This window comes from Cyprinus carpio, chromosome A25, assembly GCF_018340385.1.
Source record: "Cyprinus carpio isolate SPL01 chromosome A25, ASM1834038v1, whole genome shotgun sequence".
Classification (NCBI taxonomy): Eukaryota; Metazoa; Chordata; class Actinopteri; order Cypriniformes; family Cyprinidae; genus Cyprinus; species Cyprinus carpio.
Window position 1 is genome coordinate 12,024,385 of NC_056596.1, and position 18,414 is coordinate 12,042,798.

An 18,414-nucleotide genomic window follows, 5' to 3' on the forward strand; every position below is an offset into this window, starting at 1 on the left:
ATTACCACATTTATAAAGTATCATTAAAATTTCATTTAAGCTGTGTGTATTTGCTGAAAATTTCATTTAAGCCGATTCTGATTTATAGATTGTAGGTGATAATTCAACTAACGTGCCCCAATAGTGGTTCTATTCTAAGAAAAATGTATGTGTGAATAATGAGGTTCAGGGGAATAAATAAACAATCTCTTAAAAACGGAATACTATATTATAGTAAATAATATATAATGTCGTTTGTGTGTGTGTGGTGTTTGGTGTAGACAATGTGTGGTAGTGCGTGTAGTGGTGCGATGTCAATCAATAAAACAATTTTTTACAATTTTTTTTTGGGCTGTAAGTTATCGCAGATTAATCACGACGACATTAAAATGTTCTAGGTCAAAAAAACATGGTAATTTTCCAGGGGATTGTAATTGTATGTATCTCAATTTTTTGTCGAAAGGTGCGCATAGGGTTAAATGTTTTTTATATTATATTATATATATGTATGAAAGTATTATATTATATTATATTATATTATATTTATATTATAATATTAATATTATATTAATATATGAATTTATATTATATTAAATTCATATTATATTATATTATATTATTATTTTTTTGAAACTTTTCTATTATGATTCTTAATAAAGACCTTATCGAGCTGCCTCACTTCAATCATTTATTTAGGTTATGTTACAGTTTTAGTTTAGTTAGATTTAGTTCTGTGTGCGTTTAGTTGGATTAGTTTTATTATGCTGGCACACTTAACACTCCAAGAACTCAAACCACCGATTCACATTCAACTTACGTCAAAAGTTTTATCCATGGATGTTTAAAACTTTAAATAGACCTGTGTGCGTGTTAAAAAGAACTTTAATAAACAATATAATGTTTAATATTAAATTTCACATAAACTTCACATAAACCCATTATTAAAAAGAACTTTAATATAGATATATATAATATTATATATAATATATATATATATACTAATAATATATATTATTATACAGTATATATCGAATATAAGATATATATAATATATATAATTATATATAATCATATGTATATAAATCCTATAGTTTAATCAATCAATCATCAATATATTACACCCACCCCCCCCCAAAAAACACCCCCCAAAACAAATGTTGTTAGAAATAATCCAAACATAGCAATGCACTACTTCCGTTATTCTTCTTCATGCGGTAAAAGAAGAATAGCTACAGTAGGTTTAGTTTAATACTATAATGAGCATTACACATATTAAGCAGATTAACTCATATATACATATATTACACACACATATTAAGCAGATAATCATATTGTATCCACACTGTTAACCGATTGTATTGTTCAGAACACTGTACATATATAGTGATTTATTTTTAATAGTCCTTCAGATAAGTCTATTATATCACATTGACTTCCTCTTTTCACCCTCATTACAGAGCGAGTTCAGCACACTCACTTAAGAGGTCATTACTACATACATTGCATACATACAAATGAATATCTGATCTCTTTTCAGAGCACTGAAGTCTTAAACTAACCCGGAACAGAGAAATGTCACTGTATTTCAGCCATATCAGCACTTTCCACCCTCATTAGAGGCAAATGCAAAATTTAACATGCTTTAAAGAACAGGTTCAGGAAAGGCAAAGGTGTTGTTTCAAGGAAAAACATTGAACCCCTGTTCTTTCTGCTGATGTAAATTGTACGAGTATGGTTGGTGAGTGGAACAACCCTCATTTTTATTGGATTTTCTCTCAAAATCAATAGAAAGAAAGTAGCATTCATCTGACATGCTCTGTGTCTCTGGACAATCCACAATCCAAGCTTAATGAGATCAAACAGGCCAAACATCTGTCTTAAACTGGCTGTACACTAGCATAACACAGCAATGCTGCTTATAATGACAAACGGAACAAGAAATGTTTACAGAAGTACAATGTGATTTAGTCGACCACAATGTGCATGGCATCCCTGAATGAATCAGGATGCGTTCCTGGATTCAAGTCTTTTATTGTCCCTGGAACAACATTCCTACATAAAAAGAAAATAAATCAATCAATCAATTAAAGATGCATGATATATCAGTACCTTACTGGCTGCTATGAGATATTTTTGGTTGATATAAATCTGTTCATGCTCATTTTCTTTTATATTACTTTTGCTATCATCTAACACTAACTTAAATTTAATATATAAAAACACTAATAATTTACTAACACTGTTCAAATGTAATCTTTAGCACATTTTAGTTTTTTTGTACATCAAAGTTAACCTAAATGAAAATGATAGATTTTTTTAATATCACTAAATGAATGAATGCATGATCTTCGGTCTATGAATTATCTAATCCTATGAATGAATGAATCTATCTATCTATCTATCTATCTATCTATCTATCTATCTATCTATCTATCTATCTATCTATCTATCTATCTATCTAATCATATTTATCCAAGTTAACAACAATAGCCTTATAATAATAGCTACTGAATATTCAGCTTACCATAACAGGAATGAATTATATTTAATCTAATAAATGCAGCTTTGGTGAACCAAAGATACTTAAAAAAAAAAAAAAAAAAAAAAAAAAACTCACACCTTTGATCAGAGTGTATATATTTATGTATAAAATAAATCTATACTGTCTATAAAGCCTTTCTTTTTGGAAAATCTGACTCCATCAAACTGTACAGCATTGGCAGAAGCTGAAGCATTGCTGAAAAAGCACAGCAGGATGCAGGTTTAGAGGGAACAGCATGCAGAAGAGGATTAAATTGCAACGGTCCCCAATTAAACCTCTTGACTCTGATAGAAGAAGAGACGAACGTTTATAGTGGGCTATTCCCCACAAACCTTTACAATATCTACTGTGCAAAAGATTTTAAGAGTATGCAAAATGTCCTGAGTCTTTTGCAAAATATTGAGAGAATTTAATGCTGTTCATAACCATTGGAACATTTTAAAGCACTTTATTGCAGCAAGGTCAGCGTTTTGACATTTATGATAAGCTTTCATAAGTTGAATAAATAAAATACTTTTTCCTACCTCAACTACATGAAGAAACAACTCACATAGTCCATGTTTAGGACTGAAAACTGCTTTTACTAACAGGTGTGACTCTCTCCATCAGTGTTATTCATATACCAGCTACCATATTTGATTTCAATCGTTACTTTATGAATAAATAATTAATGTCAAGCACCTTCTCTGTTCTTGTGATAGCTGTGAATACCACCTGTAAATATCATTTATTTACAATTTACAAAAAAAAAAAAAAAGATTTCACAGGAATGTGCCTGAAAGTGATACACGGACCTCGTTTTTACCTAAATGATTTACAATTTATTTTAATAACTATTAAAAATATATAAGATGTGCATTGTAGTTGACACCTAAATGAACACATTACAGTTGTTTTTATGACTGTAAGTCTTTCTCCTCAAATGCTGTTGAGCTTCAAATTTGCATTTGAGCCCATTCGGTTGTGATAATTTACATATGATTTACAGATTATTTTAATAAATATCAAAAATGTAAAAGGTGTGTATTATAGTTGACACCTAGATGAACAATTACAGTTGTTTTTATGACTGTAAGTCATTCTCCTCAAATGTTATTGACGTTAGAAAAGTGTATACCAATATCGCATGTAACTTTAGAGACGAACTTTATGCCTGTTTTTTTTTTTTTTTTTTTTTTTTTTCTTTTCTCTGCGCCGGATGCTGATGTCTTTTAACCGGGCATAGATGTCCATCCATCAATTATGAACATTAAGCCGCAAACATGAGGTGCGAGCAGTCACGAGTGCGGATGGAGGAATGGCGCATGTTTTTTTTGTTGTTGTTGTTGTTTTTTAGCAACCGGGATGGTGCCCCCCTGGGAGTTGGTGCCCTACGCAGACTGGATTGTATGTGTGTGTGTAGCGCGGGAGCGCCGGTGGTGCTTTTGTTTTATTTGTTTGTTGGTGGGATATTTGTTTTTTTTGTCGATTTTCGCAGGACATCAAAAGATTTATTTAACAATGTAAAATTATTAATTATTAATGAGAAGGGAATCAGAGAATGTTATACATATAAAATACATCATAAACTACTAGAAGTTATTAAATTTGTAATTATATTATATTATTTTTGTAACAGTTTTAAAATAATTTATTTATATTATCTATAATTATACATTAAATTCATTTGCTATTTTTAATTAATTTAGCATTTTACTTTATCAAAAACTGAAAATGACATTATTTTGTTCTATCTCTTTGAAAATGAATTGAATGTGATTACAAATATTTCTACCATTAATTGTGATTTAATATTGTAATGACCTATTAAAACTTATTTTTCTTTAAATAATGTATATAAAATTACAAACATATATATTTGTGTTTATGTATTGTATATTAATTAGTGTTATTTTAGTATCATTGAGATATTATTGTAGTTTTTATTAATAGTTTGAATTAGTTTTATTTTTATATTTTTACATTTTAATTTAAATGTTTGTCAAAGTTTTAGTAATTTTGTTGTATTTTTCATCATTTTTATTTTATTTATTTATTTTTTTTTTAATCTATATTAGTCTACACAGTTTTTATTTCAGGTTATTTTTTGGCATTTTAGAATGAATTAAAATAAATGAAAATATAAAATGTTTCCTTAGTTTTTAAATATTTTATTTTATTTCAGTTTATGTGTATTTTATTTTTATAAAATAATGCTTTTAGTTATAATAACATCATAAAAATAAATGAAAATAAAAAATGTTTATCATATATATTATATATATATATATATATATAATATATTATATATAATATATATATAATATAGTATATATATATACATATATATATATATATATATATATATATATATGTACACACACATTAATAGTACTCCAATAGAACTAAGTTGTCATTTATCTGTTTTAATCCAGTAGTGGCTCATGTCACCTTGGCCTCCTAAATCCAACAAAGGTCAGCAAAGCCTACAAACTGGACTAAATACAGGTTTGTTTCAGCACAAATGCTTAGCAGTTGGAGCCTCAACAGTATAGAGCACATGCTCATGAACCTGTTGGCTCTACATGAACCGATCCCTTTCCTCCTCTTCTCCCTCTGTCCTATAAATAGAAAGGCTAAAAATCCCATATTTTCAACAAATGCTTGTGAGTCCTCTCAGTGCTGTCGCCAGTGTAGCACTGGATCTGATAGACATGGGAGCAGGAGTACCAGCGCTGCTCGCTCTTATCAGGTCTAGTTCATCCATCACGCAAGTGTGGGAGGCGACAATTTCTGAGCGAGTCAATTTCAGCCCGGCTCCGCACGCATTATCAAACTATGAGAAACATCTTGCTTTTTCATCACACCAGGCACATTGTCAATGAATCTGCTGAGAAATTAATGGGAGATTTTTCTTCCCCTCTTCTATGTTCTCTTTTTCCCATTTTCTCCGTTATCTGTCTCCCACTCTCTGAAGTTGAATTAACAAATGGAAATCGAAGATGAAAGGAAATCAGAAGCAAATGGGAACACTTCAAGACAGGACGATTTTAATGAAAATATTTGGGAAGATGAGTGGGGTCCAAAAAAAAGATGTTTGTGGGGATGATTTGGGTCAGGAAGATTTTATTTTTTATATTTGGGATTTTGGTTTGGGTCCAATACAGTGGTTCTCAAGTGTTTTTTATTCAGGACCCAAATGGCGACCCATCATAGTACCAACATTTTTAACTGAAATTGTTGCATTTTACAATTTGCGTTTAGCCTATCCCTATCCGAACAGACTGAGAACTTTTCTTTTTTTTAAGGTTTTTAAAGAGCCTAGAACTGAGGACTTCAGTTTTCTGGATTTCTGAGGACTTTCAGTATCTGTCACGTGGGTACATTTTGTGCTTTTCTAAGAAATTATTGCTGATTGCCATCAAAATGCAAAATAAGTACATCACCCATGAGCAAAATACACTGTCATTTAAAAATATGACTGAATGGCATATGTAAGATTAAGTCCATAAAGTGCAGGAAAACTGTTATATTATTTCATTTTTAACGATAATGTTCTATATTTAAATACATTTGATATAATATACATTGCAATATTTTTTTTTTTTAAATAAAATCTATATTTAGCAATTTACATTTTATTTTATCATTCTGATTTTTAGCATGATTACTTTCAGAGCATGCTGCATGTAAGATTAGTATGACTTTATAATAATAATAATGATAATATTTTTAATAATATTTGTTAAAATAAATTAATAAATTAATAAAACAATATTGACAGCCCTGACCAAATAACTTATATATATATTAAGTAATAGTAATTTGGTCAGGACTGTCAATATTTTATTATTATTATTATTATAATATATAATATATATACACTGTATGTATATATATATATATATATATATATATATATTATATATATATATATCATAATATATATACACTGTATATATCTATAAGAAATCCTTCCTCTGGCTGAGAGAGAGATGAAGTCTCTAATATTTTCCCCATTTACTCTGTCATCGGACAACCTTTGTGTGATTAATATTAAATACCTTTCTGGCCATCTATGATTTAGATTCAGGGGTTTGCACAAGTATTCATGCTTCCCCTCGGGGAAAGAAAAAAAGATGCTGCTTCCCTGGCATAGAAAATGTCTGTGTGTAATTTCAGCAGCTGCCTGTCTCCCTTAACAGGGTCTTTTGAAATTCACCATGTATAGGATGTATGATAAGCTTCTTATAACAAGAAATTTTTAGGGCAGAAATCTGACACGTGTCTGCGAGAGGAAACGAAAGTGAGCTGCTGGCTACAACGTTCTAGGTGCTTTGAACTCGTTTTATGCAACACGGTCCCTGGACCATACAGCATCACATCACAGAGCCTTTTGTGAGGCTGCCTCGAGGTAGTTACTTTAAAATGGGAATTAAGGGTGCGGGTTCACATTAAAACTTGTCGGGAGAGTAATTCTCACTTGCTGATGAGTTGTAATCTGAAGCAAAATTACACATCTGGACTGAGGGCAACTGGCCAAATGCTCCATTTACCTCTTGATATGGGCTTATTAGTGTCTGGGAGATGAGATCACGTTGATATGACTCACACAGATCAGATTGGAGAATCTCTCTGCCGCATTGTAGCACTCTGTCTGATCAATTACATTTGAGATGCATGGAAACTAGCTGTTTACACCCACTGCTGCACCTACTCTAGATACATTTTCAAGACAGTTTGAAGTACACTGGCTGTCAAACGTTTGGAACAATTAAGTTTTTTTAATGTTAAAAGAAGTCTCTTATGCTCACCAGGGATGCAATTATTTGATCAAATAAATAAATAATAAATAAATAAACATAAGATTGTGTTAAGTATAATTACAATTTAAAATAACTTTTCTATCTTTAAATTTATTTTTAATTGTCAGAAGCCTTTTCTTTTGTGTTGTATGATCCTTCAGAAATTATAATATGCTGCATTTGGTGCTCAATTAATAATAATTATGAATACTATTAATAATGGTTCTAAACAGAAACATTTATTTGTAACATTATAAATGTATTTACTGTCACTTTTAAACACTTCAATGTGTACTTGCTGAATTAAAAAAAAAAAAAAATATAATATATATATATATATATATATATATATATATATATATATATATATGTGTGTGTGTGCTTTGTGTGTGTGTGTGTGTGTGTGTGTGTGTGTGTGGGTATATATATATGTATATATATATTGCTATTTCAGTAAGGCTAATAAGCAACCACCTAGCAGCCAGAATGCCGTCAACCAGAATAGTGCATGATAACTTTGTATTCACACAGTTATTTTTCTTGGTAAATATGAGAGGAATTCTTATACTGTAGTCCCTTGTGAAAAACCAACCCCATTAACATATTTTAAAAAATTGCAGCAAACTCGAAAGCTAAAATATTCAAAACACTGCATGGCATATCTAATTATAGCAGCACTGGATGGCGTAAGTATTCTGAATGCTCATCACAACAATCCTGTCAAATCACAACTCTGATTGTCTGCACTCTCGACATGATAAAAAGCCTCCAAGAGCTCATTCTTCCACTGCTTTCCAATTCATCTCCAGGGCTATAAAACCAATTTAGAAATTTATGATTGGGTTTATTGCTGAAATTAAAGTCTTAATTAAAAGTCAGGAGATTGTCAATAATGAAAGATCCTTCAATGCAACAAACAACTCATTTGACAAGCATATTGAGCTTTAGCTTAGAAACACCAACACAGATTAAAGTAATTGTTTCAGTGTTGAACACACAGGCCTTGCCCATCAGGATAATGTCTTTCAGATTCAGAGACTCTGCAATGGGTTTAGAAGCTCTTCGAACACAGTAATATCAGTATAACAGTCAGTATAATGAGTTTTTATATAAGAGTTAGTCGCGTCTACTTTATTATTTTTTTTTCAGTTGTTTCCATTTTATTGATATAGCAAAAGTAGAAACTTTAAAATGTAAATTATTTAAATAGAACATAAAATGAAAATGATATGATATGATATGATATGATAATATGATGATATGATGTTATGATATTATATGATTTTATGATTTGATATATTTTTATCTTTTTTTATTAAATATTCCACAATGTACCAAAAATAAATAAAATAAAATAAAATAAAATAAAATAAAATAAAATAAAATAAAATAAAATAAAATAAAAATCCAAATCAATTTCTCCCACAAAAGCATCAAGGCCCAATGTAATATATCTTCTGATAATAAAATGACTAAAATAAATAATAATAATAAAAAAAAAAAAAATAAAAAAAAATAAAATGACTAAAATAAATAATAATAATAAAAAAAAAAAAAATAAAAAAAAAAAATATATATAATAAAAATATAATATGAAACCTTAGAAACCCTTTCTTGCTCAATTCAGGCAAATAGAAATCCTAGGTTTTAGATGATCAATATAAAGTGTCAAGATTTCTGCACCTTTGCTCTACTTGCACAAGTTCTGTAAAAAGGTTAAAAAGTTTTCCTCATGATTGCCGCTCTGGAGTGAGACTGTCGGCCCCAAAGGGGGCCCTTTTGCAAACTATAAATAACATCCAATATTGCAAATGGACAAGCGCGATCCCTCCCAGCTCATTTGATGTGGGAGATGAATGTTTTTTTTTTTGTGAGGCATGTGCTGTAGCAGCACCGAGAGGCTCCGGAACCTATGAATGGCTTATTAAAAGATCCCTCGGTGCCACTGCACTGTACTGAGAGCCTCGCGGGCTCAATCAACCTCTGCCGAGGCCATTACCATGCTGCAGGTATCAGAAGTGTATCATTTACCTCAGCTTGTTCTGTATTTATACAAAGCTCATCTACATAGATTCCTGCAGGCAAAGGGAAGGTTTCATCAGGTTTCATAGTGGCATCTCTGCTGCCTTTTCTGAAACACAGTTTAAGCTACAGAGTTCAGGCCCTCACACTCTCATATGTTAAAAGAAGTGAAAGAACGTGGGGAAATCCAGGACAGGAAGGGAACGGACTGAGAAATATGAGAATGGCAAAGGAATTTAAATAAGGATGCATGGATATTACAATTCAGGCTAGTATCAAAATAAAGTTGATCATTTTTGTGTTAAAGCAAATAATTAATCAATACCTAATATTCAAATTCTATAGTACTTTATAAATAAAAAAATACAATAAAACACTGAAACTCAATCATTTTAATTACTACAAGTGAATTTAAGCATCACCCATATAAGATTACATTTTAAAAGAAAAACTAGATATTAGATATTAAAATTAGGTATTCAAATATTACAATTACTTTGGTACAATATAATACCCATATTGTACTCATATTGTATTATTCAATGTAATATTTTGTATACGCACACATTTCTATTTCATTGAAAACTCAAATATTGACCAAAAACTACTAAAACAATTAAACAAAAACAAATAATAATAATAACAATAATTTAATCTTCAATGAAAAAAACTACAATATTTTATCTCAATAAATAAATAAATAATAATAACTTTAAATTGCTACAAGTTTTATGCATTGCAAAATTATAATACTAATATTCGTTTTAATAGTCGCAAAATGTATATTCGATATTTTATCTCAATTTTTTTTTGGTATTAACTTTAATTTGTGTTAAATTTTAAATAGTGATTAACTTCAAGTTGGCACACTAAAAATTTATTGTAATGTAGAAATACAATTTTATTTCAAAACCTGGCATATTGACCATTGTGTTTTTTTAGTGATTAACTTTAAGTTAACGTAATGTGTTTTTTTTGATGTTAAGTAAATTATTTTTTAAAATTTTGGATCTTTACTTAATATAAAATAAAATATAAATTAATATTAATAAATTATTTCTTTAATTTTTTGTTTTTTACTGACCTCTTCCCTTTATCTTCACTATTTTTTTTTTCCTGGAGCTTCCTGCTAATTTCTTGTATCTAAGCATCCAAGCATGCTCGACAGAGATGACAACAGAGCATATATAAAACTCGAATTATGTTCACCATAACTAAAAACAATGAGCAGCTGGCATTAATTACCCCAAACCCAAGACCCTCACGGAGTCATTAAGAGTCTGATGCAAAACCATAAATGCCCTGAAGACCCACAGTAACAAGCACCGCACACTCAGCCTCATCTAAAGCCTGCAATCTTCTATAGGGAAAAACACAAGACTGCAGGGCTGCAAATCTGGTTACTTTATCTCACTCAGACAATGTGTGTGTGTGGGGGGGATTGTGCAGAGGAACGGTAGGAGTGTGGAATTCAATTTCTTCCTCACAGGAGTCACCTGCAGCTAGTCTATATCACAGTTCAATCCCAATCCCAATGAGACAGGAATATATCATCAGATTGTGACCATGGCAAAGATTTATGAATGCTTGATAGATACTGTCAGTGGAGGCTTTGCATATTCATATTGGCCTGTCTGAAGGAATTTTTTCAACAAAATTAGTACAATATAAATACAACAACCTAAACTATAAAGATTTTGAGCTTGACCTGATACGTGTCTTAAACTATAAAACTATATACAGAAAACAGATATGCACAGATATTGTGTGTGATTGTGCATGTTTACATATATACCCAGACAACTGTTCAAATACTTGGTGTTGATAAGATTTTAACATTTTTCCAAAGATGATTCTCACCAAGTCTGCATTTATTTGATTAAAAAATACATTAAAAATGGTAATATTGCAAAATATTATTAAAATTTAAAATAAATGTTTTCTATTTGAATGTATTTTAAAATGTAATTGATTCTTGTGATGCAAAGCTGAATTCTCAGCATCATTACTCCAGTCTACAGTGTCACATAATCCTTCAGAAATCATTGTACTATGCTAATTTGTTATACTCTGGAAACATTTCTTATTCTCATCAATGTTGAAAGCAGTTGTTCTGCTTAATATTTTTGTGGAACCCATGATATATTTTGTTTTTCAGGATTTTTGATTAATGTAAAGTTCAAAAGAACCGCATTTATTTGAAATGGAAATGTTTTGTAACATTGTAAATGTCTTTACAGTCACTTTTGATCATTTTAAAGGGTTAGTTCACCCAAAAATGAAAATTAGGGCATAAATTACTCACACTCAAGTCATCCTAAGTGTATATGACTTTCTTCTTTCAGACGAATACAGTTGGAGTTATATTAAAAACTGTCTTTGATCTTTTAGAGCTGTTTAATGGCACTCGGGGTATTGCAGTGCTTCAGTCCAAAAGAAGTTAAATAAAAAGCACCCATCCAAAAAAAAAAGTGTGCAAACCCGACCTCATACGTCATCCTCCTGGAGCTGCTTCCGTGTACAACTGTTGGTGCAAGCTACATTAAAGTGATTATTACATTTTGAATATGGTCTTTTTCTTACAAAAACGCATCGATTCGCTACAGGAGGCCTTTGTTCACCCCCCGGAGCCGTGTGAGACACTTTTTATTAAGGATGGACGTTTTTTTTCACTTCTTTTGGACTGATGCAACACCCGCCGAGTGCCATTAAACAGCTTGAAAGATTAAAGACAATTTTTAATATAACTCCAACTGTATTCGTATAAAAAAGAAGGAAGTCATATACACCTAGGATGACTTGAGGGTGAGTAATTTAAGGGCTAATTTTCATTTTTGGGAGAACTAACCATTTAATGCATCCTTGCTGAATAAAAATATTAATTTCTTTAAAAAAAAAAATCTAACTTCTTACTAACCCCAAACATTTGAATGGTTTTGTATACATAAACGCAAACATTGTGTAATATATAAGTAAAAATGATAGTAAAATAAAGCATTGCGTTAACAAGATTAAACAAATTCATATGAATTCACATAAAATATTTAGAAATTGCCATGAGATTGTGTTGAACAGAACATACATATATTAAAATAAATCAATCAATAACCGAGTCAATCACATATCTGCATTGTATCACAGCATGTATAGTAAGTACACAAACTCAGCAATACCAGTATCCACTGTGAATATTACCTAATTCTCAGTACATATCACAGCATGCTTGCCTTGCATTAAGGCACACATCAACATGAATATGAACATAAACACAAAAACATGAAGCATAATTGAAGAAAAAGCCTCTTTCACTCATACAACGACAACATGCAAACATAACCAGATTTCTCTAACAAAGAGGGAAAATGAGCTAACAGCCTTTGGTGTTTTAAGTGCTTGGCCAAGTTGTGTTTTGAATGAATCTGAAACTAGATAGTTATTTTGCAATACATTTTGTAATATTGTATGTCTTGAATGCATCTTTGAAGACATTTATACTTATTTCATTTCATGACTGGATTGTAGTTGGAAAAAAAAAAGAAAGAAAAAAATACAAAAGTGACCAAACTATAAATACCTTGTTTAAATAGTAGCTAGAGAAAATGTAGAGGTTCGTTGCCTCATAGTCAGAATGTGTGTTTTGAAATCTACAGTGTCCATATAGCACAAGTGGAGTCTCTGTTTTAAGAATGAACAGTTGATTTCCCTCAACTGTAAGCCAATGAAGTCAAGAAGTGTGAAACCCACCACAGTCCCTTATCTCACAGCAAAACCTGCATTTGTTTTTACAATTTACCTCAGCCGTGACATTTTGACCCCATTCTTAGACCTCTCCTCGGCCCTAAAGTCTGCCAGAACTAACACCACTGAAGTGGAACAGCCGCTCAGGGGACCTGCTTTAAGAGTGTGCGCTGACAAATGCCCGTTTAGCAGGTTTTCATCTATTTCTCAAATGTGAATCGTAGAATCCAGACAGACCTATGAGCAGTCTCTGGAAATATGGTAATGGAAGGTTTGTGTTTGTCTCTGATTTCTAGGCATCACAGATAAGAAATCACACAATGCTCAAATCTGCAAATCGCAGAACTCTCCCGCTTCATAAATGTGGCATTTGGGATATTTTAAGTGGCCTCTCAGATGTAGATGAAATGAACTGCATGAAATTATGCAATGCTGAGGTCATTGACTATTAATTAAAAGGTTAATATGCAATGACCTCAGCATGCTACTTTACCTCAGATCCACAGTGTTTCCTACAAGGCTGCGAGTTTACAGCAAGACGAATGACAAAAAACACATGTATTGACACATAATCTCATTATTTCAGTCCCGGAGTTTACTGATCAATACCAATAAATCATTCAAAAGAACATAACTTGAAACTGTTTTACTTTAGGCTCCCCAGATAAGGATTGCAATTTTGAGATCTTAAATTTGTTACACTGAAGTGTGCAATCTGTTGGTAAGTCAATACTATTGATTCGAATGAATTCAACAGACAAGGTCAGAACGTTTGACTGTTAAAATGTTCCAGAGCTTGATGCATTTCTAATTTCTTTCTTAAAATCTAGAGCCAGTGACAATATAAAAGTGTAGCCGTTTCATCTATACTGATACCTTTAAATGGATGCTGCTTTCAGAATTGAAAATCAAGGTTGGAGCTGCGGCTTAGCAGTTAGTTCTCTGGTGCTCATCTTGGAAATAAAGGTTTGAATCTGGCCTGAACTGTACTACATTTTGTGTGATTCTCCACAATAATCTCCAGTCTGCTTTTTTTATTATTATTATTTTATTTTTTTGCTGTCAACAGTAAGTCCAAAAAGAACAAATGAACTGTTAGATAAGAAATGAGAGCATGAGATGAAGGTTTGTGATCATAATTCAAGCTAGGCAACTTTTTATTCCTGCAAAGACACAGATTTGAGACTTTGCCTCATCTTTTGAAGCCTGCATATCTCTGGCACTTCTTTCTGGCAGTGCATTTCCACAGTAATGGAATAAACTGTCAAGAAAAAACAGCAGATTTCAGATTTGGAGGAACATCCAAGCAAAATGGTTTACGAACCAATAGCCTGAAATCTGAGCGCTGCTGGACAATCTCAATTGGCACTTCACTACCCACTGTGGATGGAATGAAAAGCAGAAATTAAAAATCTGTCATCATTTACTCACCCTCATGTTGTTCCAAACCCATATGACTTTATTTCTTCTGTGCAACACAGAAGAAGTTCTGAAGACAAAACGGACCATAAAAGCAGCATAAAAGTAGTCAAATACAACCCAGCTTCCAATGATTATCTTGTTAACAGCTGTGATTGGATCACTGAGTCAGTGAGCCAAACTGAGTCATTTGGAGAACTGAATCAGATGGATTAGTGAATGAATCATTTAGACAGGTTTTGTGATCTGGATCAGCTGAAAAGTTCTGACTAGGGATTCAAGAGATTAGACTTTTGACCATATCCGATATTTTTCTAATTATTTTGGCCGATAGCTTATAACCGATGCCGATAACGATATATGTTTCCTTTTGATTTTAAACACCACTAAGTCTCTCCTGTGCAGAAATTATAGATAAATTATTTTCAATTTTGGTTAGTTTTAGCAGTTTTGTATTTGTTAGTATTTGTTAGATTTATTAAAGTTTTTTTTTGTTGTTTTTTAATTGGAGTATTTTGAAAGCTTTGAAAATAACTATTTAACATTAATAGCGATTTAACATTAATAGATGGCTCTAAAGCAAAAGAGCTGTAAAAAATTCTAAAAATCTTTTAGAGCTCCTTGTATTTAGGTTTTCATAATCCATTTGGGAAAAAAAATATTATATATTAATGAATAAATCTGTATATATTAAATTATTTATTTAAGTGTCATGTATGTGTTTTTTTATTAACGTAAGCTATAGCTTCTGACATTTAAATCAAAACAGAATTGTGATTTTAGGGCATTGATTATTGCTTTATTTATTCAAGTATCTTAAATGTGCTGTATGCTATTTTTTGACTGTACTAATGCATAAAAAATCATAATACATTTGCAGATATTCTGGAAACATGCTAAGTTCACATACTTGTTTTTCCAAAAAACAAGGCTAAAGCCAGTTAGTCTGAAAATGTGCGTTCAGTGTCTGTTTTTGTTTTGGTTGGTGTGATGCCCACTTAGTTTAGCCTATAATATTTCGACAGCCTGAGTTGCCAGTATGCAGAAAACACAGCATACTGCAGTCATGGAAGCCAGCAATCGAACTGGGTCAAAAATCGCAGATTCTACCAGACCTCACAAGCCTCTGCATCCGTCTAAAAAGCACTATGACCACAGGCATATTAAAACGCGGATAAATCAACTCATCAGTTTACAGTGCAAGGTTTGTCGTCTTCTATTGTCAGTTGCGCTCGTTCCTGTTGCGTGTCCTCAATCTGACAACCCGTGTGGGCATCGAGTCTGAGGAGGAGTGGGTGGGAGAAACAATATTTTAAATTAAGACCACAGTACCCATTTCGACCACTATCTATCATTACATACTGTGTACTTTACTTTCATTTTATTACAAGTAGGCCTACTGTATAGCCCCCCCTAAAAAAATGAAAGTCCTCACCAAACGGGCATTAGGACCCGGGGGAGGCTGCTGCTGCTGCACACGCTGGTAATTGTTGACTCTGTGACACAGCGGATGTGTCATTCTGTACGTACATTCTCAAATTAGATGTGGCGATCCAAAACAGTGAATCTAATCACCATTCAGGCAAAAGTTCGCTTCGAGAATGACCAGACTGCTGACGTGATCTTATTGCTAGCACACACTGAGCACATGAGTTATACGTCTTATCAGCAAGGAATATCAGCATTTTTTTTTAAATCAGCTGATGCCAATGTTTACATTTTAAGCCTTTATCGGCCAATTCTGATGATGTTCCGATAATATTGTGCGTCCCCAGATCTGACTCAAAAGAATTACTCATTCACAAATTTTCAGTGAATAATTAAGTTAAAGTTTTGGTTAATTTCTCAAACAAAGCTATGGGTTTCAGAAGACTTGTAACAAAATGAAAGTGAGCAAATGACAACAGAATTGTAAATTTCAGAAGACTGTTGTAAGAGAAAATGCACATCAAAAGTCCCTTTAAGAGAACTTCATTTTGTTGGCACATCAATCTGTTTAATGGGAGAGCAATTGGATGTGAAAAAGAATGAAGTTGAAGAGATTAACCTAAACTAATGAGATCACCAGACTCCAAAAATCCTTAATTCAACGACATCCTCCCTAAACGCCTGTTAGTAATTTTCACAGAGAATGAAAGGTTCAACTGAGGTGGTTCTGGGTTGGGCTGAATTTCATCTCACTGTATGTAAATTCCTTCTTAATCCATGATGGCTTATCCGAGGCAATGAGGTCAGTGACTTTGCATCCCGTGTGAAGATTTCCACCATAAAAGCTGACACACAGCGAGAATCGACATTTTATCTTGGGTTCCTACTGTTGTTACAGGCTCATTAAGCATCTTTAACACAAGGGAAAAGAGATCTACTCAGAATCTGTTAGGGGGATTTTGAATAATAGACTCCTGCCTCTGTTACCTGTGGTGATATGGCAGGTGTGGATTGCTGATTATAAAACGGGCATTTCACAATAGCAAGCTCAGCAAAGAGGAGAGAGACATCCAGCTATTTACTTTTGATCATCTTGGGACAGCCTAGTGAGCATAATGGGAACAGTAGCACATTGCTTCAGGCACAGTATCACAGTGGGAGAGACAGGATATGAAGGAGAGAATGGGAGAGACAGGATATGAAGGAGACCGGAACCTGGAGTGTGTTTCTGTTTGAAATGCTACTTTTTTACAGTTAAGACTGTCTCTTACTGAATTCTTCCGTTCATATGAGGTCAGCTGGGTTCTACAGTGTTGGCTTATCGAGCTCCAAACTCTGAGCTCATGTGTAGTTTTTTTATGTTAAAAAACTTTATCTTCTCCTATTTCATCTTAAATACGCTGGGACAACTAAAAAAGTCATTTAAAGGTTTGTTGTCCCCCTCAAAAAAATTTAAAAAAAAAATGTAAAAAATCTTTGACGTTGTGATGATTTCAAAACATTGCTCTGTTTGTTTGAACTTCCTCACCTGCCTGACATAGCAACAGTAGTTCAACCAGTGGTGTGAGTCTGGGGAGGTGCTACTTGTTGCTCTAACCAATGGCAGATGGAGGGAATTTTAATTAAAATTTTCATTTGATGCGGCAAGTGGCATAGAAATTATAAACTCTACCTCAAAAAGGGACAGTTCAGCCAAAAAAAATTTGCTCACAACCTTGTAGTCCTAAACTCGTAATACTTAATATTTGTGTAACACAAAATAATCTATAAAAAAAGTATCAATGTATGTTTCCCATAAAATAAAAGTCAAGAGGGTCCAATTTAATTTTTTTTTTAATCTGTGTGTGTTTATACATGTGTTTTAGTTTCAGTTTTAATTTTAATTTTTTTTTTTTTTTATTTTGTTCTTAAATTTATTTATTCTTTTTTATATATTTTTATTTAGCTTTTATAATTTTTGTAATTTTCGCACTTAAACGTAAAAATCTTTCAAAATAACTTGAAATTGAAGTTTTTCATATATTTCAGCTTTATTTCAACTAACAAACATTATTTGCAATCATTTTTAACACTGGTCCAATGTTGTTCAAAACATTCTTCAAAATGTCTTCACTCATACAGGTTTTAAATGACATGAGGGTGAGTAAATTATGACAGATTTTCTTTTTTGGGTAAACGATACCTTTAAAGTTCAAGACCTGTTACAACACTACTATCAACCAGTCGCTGCCCTCAGATTTTAGGGTTGATGATTGCTTGATAGGAATGTCCGAGAAATTCTGATTTCTGTCAAATCCACTTGAAATTCATAAATAGGACAGAAAGACAGCAATTCTGACACAGGGAGAACAGAAAGACAAAAGCATCTATCTAAAGGATGACTATTTGGATTTAACATTTATGTGTTTTGGATGAAATATGTGTGGGTTTTCCCAAAAGGAAATCTTAAAGTCAAACAGCACAACACTGATCTACTATTTTCTAATAAACATGCACTAAACT

The 18,414-nt window shown here is 32.1% G+C and overlaps 1 protein-coding gene across 1 annotated transcript in view; it reads right to left on the reverse strand.

Annotated features, from left to right (window-relative positions):
• Positions 1-18,414, reverse strand: part of LOC109100632 (metabotropic glutamate receptor 8-like) — a 92,581-nt gene that overhangs the window by 68,420 nt on the left and 5,747 nt on the right. The window lies entirely within an intron of this gene.